Source organism: Chrysochloris asiatica, unplaced genomic scaffold (assembly GCF_000296735.1).
Source record: "Chrysochloris asiatica unplaced genomic scaffold, ChrAsi1.0 scaffold00400, whole genome shotgun sequence".
NCBI lineage: Eukaryota > Metazoa > Chordata > Mammalia > Afrosoricida > Chrysochloridae > Chrysochloris > Chrysochloris asiatica.
The window spans coordinates 809,830-814,112 of record NW_006408918.1 but is presented as its reverse complement, the minus strand read 5'-3'; positions in this window follow the sequence as shown (position 1 = coordinate 814,112).

The window sequence follows — 4,283 nt, the reverse complement described above, 5'->3', positions numbered from 1 at the left end:
CAGGATACTAGCTACAAGGCAGGTGAGTCCAACTTGTCTATATACAAACAGCTAACTCATGGCAGAGTAGTGCAACATTTCCATATACAGTGTTCAAGCTACATGGCAGATTTGTACAAGGTGTTCATATATTGAGAGATAGCTACATGGCAGACAAGTCCAATATGTTCATATATAGAGCTAGCCACTTTGCAGGGTAGTGAAACATTTCAATATACAGAATTCTAGCTACAAGGCAGATGAGTCCAAATCATTCATATACAGAATGCAAGCTACATGGAAGAGTAGTGCAACATTTCCATTGACAGAGTTCTAGCTACATGGCAGATGTGTCCAATGTGCCCATATAATGAGAGCCACCTACAAGGCAGAGAAGTCCTAATATATTCATATACAGAGAGCTACCTACTTTTCAGATCAGTCCAACATATCCACGTACAGAGAGCTAGCTACATGGCAGCGTAGTTGACAGACTAGTGCAGCATTTCCATATACAGAGTTCTAACTACATGGCAGATGTGTCCAAGGTTTCCATAGACTGAGAGCTAGCTACATGGCAGAGTAGTACAGCATGTCCATATACAGTGTATTAGCTACATCGCAGAGTAGTCCAACATACCCAAATACTGAGAGCTAGCAAGATGGCAGACAAGTCCAATATGTTTATATACAGAGAGCTACCTACTTGTCAGAGTTCAAGCTACATGGCAGATGAGTCCAAAGTGTTCATATACTGAGAGCTAGCTACATAGCAATGTATTGAAAATTTTCCATATACAGTGTTTTAGCAACAAGGCAGATGAATCCAACTTGTCTATATAGGGAGAGCTAGCTTCATGACAGAGTAGTGCATTATTTCCATATACAGAGTTCAAGCTACATGGCAGATGACTCCAACAGGTACATATACTGAAAGCGAGTAAGACGGCAGACAAGTCCAATATATACATATACAGAGAGCTACCTTACGTGGCAGATCAGTCCAACATACCCTTGTACAGAGAGCTAGCTACATGGCAGAGTAGTGCAACATTTCCATATACAAGGTACTCGTTACATGGCAGATGAGTCCAACACATCCATATACAGAGAGCTAGCTATATGTCAGACGAGTCCAAAATGCCCATATAAAGAGAGCTAGCTACATGGCAGAGTAGTTCAACATGTCCATATACATGGTACTAGCTACATGGCAGATGAGTCTAACATGTCCATACACTGAGAGCTAGCTACATGGCAGACAAGTCCTATATGTTCATATATAGAGAGCTACATACTTGGCATATCAGTTCCACATATCCATATGCAGAGAGCTTGCTACATGGCAGGGTAGTGAAACATTTCCATATACACAGTTCTAGCTACAAAGCAAAGGAGTCCAATTTGTCTGTATACAGAGAGCAAGCTACATGGCCGAGTAGTGCAACATTTCCATATTCAGAGTACTAGCTACATGGCAGATGTGTCCAATATGTTCATATACTGAGAGCTAGCTATGTGGCAGAGTAGTCCAACATGTTCATTTACAGGGTACTCACTACATGGCAGATGAATCCAAAATGTTCATATTCTGAGTGGTAGCTAAATGGCAGGGTAGTGAAACATTGCCGTATACAGAGTTCTAGCTATAAGGCAGATGAGTCCAACTTGACTATATACAGAGAGCTAGCTACATTGCAGAGTAGTGCATCACGTCCATATACAGAGTTCAAGCTACATTGCAGATGAGTCCAAAGTGCTCATATGCTTAGAACTAGTTGCATGGCAAAATAGTCCATCATGTCCTTATAAAGAGTATTACCTACCTGGCTAATGAGTAAAACCTGTCCAAATACTGAGAGCTAGCAACATGGCAGAAAAGGCCAAGATATTCATATACAAAAAGCTACATACTAGTCAGATCAGTCCAACATATCCATGTACAGAGAGCTAGCTACATGGCAGACAAGTTCAAAATGTCCATAAACAGAGAGCTAGCCACATGGCAGGGTAGTGCAACATTTCCATATACAGTTTTAGCTACATGGCAGATGTGTCCAACGTGTCCATATACTGAAAGCTAGCTTCATGGCAGAGTAGTCCAATATGTCCATGTACACAGAACTACCAACAAGGCAGTGTAGTGCAATATTTCCATATACAGAATTCTAGCTACAAAGTAGATGAGTAAACTTGTCTATATACAGACAGTAGCTACATGCCAGAGTAGTGCAACATTTCCATATACAGAGTTCTAGCTACATGGCAGATGTGTCCAACATGTCCATATATTGAGAGCTAGCTACATGGCAGAGTAACGCAACACATCCATATACAGTGTACTATCTACCTGGCTAATGAGTCCAACGTGTCCATATACTGGGAGCTAGCTACATGGCAGTCAAGTCCAATGTGTTCATAGACAGAAATCTACCTACTTGGCAGATTAGTCGAACATATCCATGTATAGAGTGCAAGCTACATGGCAGACGAGTCCAAAATGTCCATATACAGAGAACTAGTTACATATCAGGGTACTGCAACATTTCCATATACAGAGTTCTAGCTACATGGCAGATGAGTCCAACATGTCCATATACTGAGAGCCAGCTACAAGGCAAACAAGTCAAATATGTTCATATACAGAGAGCTAGTTACATGGCAAAGTAGTGCAACATTTCCATATACAGAGTTCTATCTACATGACAGATGTGTCCAATGTGTCCATATAATGAAAGCTAGGTAGAGGGCAGAGTAGTTCAAGATGTCCATATACTGTGTAATAGCTACATGGAAGATCAGTTCCACATGTCCATATGCTGAGAGCTATCTACATGGAATAGTCGTCCAACATGTCCACATACAGGTTAATAGGTATGTGGAAGATTAGTCTAACATGTCAATAAACTGAGCGCTAGCTACATGGCAGATCAGTCCAACATGTCCATATACAGGGTACTAGCTTCACAGCAGAAGTGTACAACGTGTCCATATACTGAGAGCTAACTACATGGCAGACAAGTCCAATATGTTCATATACAGAGAACTAGCTACATGGTAGATCAGTCCAACAAATCCACGTATAGAGAGCTAGCTACATGTCAGACTACTCCAAAATGTCCATATAGAGAGAGGTAGCTGAATGTCCACCTAGTGACACATTTCCAAATACAGAGTTTTAGCTACATGGTAGACGAGTCCAACTTGTCTATATACAGAGAGCTATATATATGTCAGGGTAGTGATACATTTCCAAATACAGAGTTCTAGCTAAAAGACAGATGAGTCCAACTTGTTTATATACAAAGAGTTAGCAACATGGCAGAGTAGTGCAACATTTCCATATACAGAGTATTAGCTACATAGCAGATGTGTCCAACGTGTCCATATACTGAGAGCTAGCTACATGGCAGAGATGTCCAACATGTCCATATTCGGAATTCTAGCTACAAGGCATATGAGCCCAACTTGTCCATATACTGAGAGCTAGATACATGGCAGAGTAGTGTATATGACAGATCTGTCAAACATATTAATGTACAGATAGCTAGCTACATGGCAGATGACTCCAACATGTCTATATAGAGGGCTAGATACCTGGCAGGGTAGTACAACACTTACGTATACAGAGATCTAGCTACAAGGTAGATGAATCCAACTTGAATATATTCTGAGTTCTAGCTACTTGGCAGATGACTCCAACATGTCCATATACTGAGAGCTAGCAACATGGCAGACACGCCCAATATGTTCATATACAGAGAGCTAACTACATGGCAGGGTGGTGCAACATTCCAATATACAGATTTCTAGTGACATTGCAGATGTGTCTCATGTGTCCATATACTGATAGCTAGCTACATGGCAGAGTAGTTCAACATGTCCGTATTCAGGTTACTAGGTATATGGCAGATGAGTCCAAAATATCCAAAAACTGAAAGCTAGCTACATGGCAAATCAGTCCAACATATCCATATACCGGGTACTAGCTACATAGCAAATGTGTCCAAAGTGTCCATATACTGAGAGCTAGCTAAATGGCAGACAAGTCCAATATGTTCATATAAAGAGACCTAGCTACATGGCAGACAAGTCCAACATATCCATGTACAGAGAGCTACCTACATGTCATATGAGTCCAAAATGTTAATATACATAAATCTAGTTACATAGCAGACTAGTGCATCATTTCCATGTACAGAGTTCTAGCTACATGGAAGATGTGTCCAACGTGTCCATATATTGAGAGCTAGCTACATGGCATAGTAGTCCAAAATGTCTGAATACAAGTTACTAGCTACATG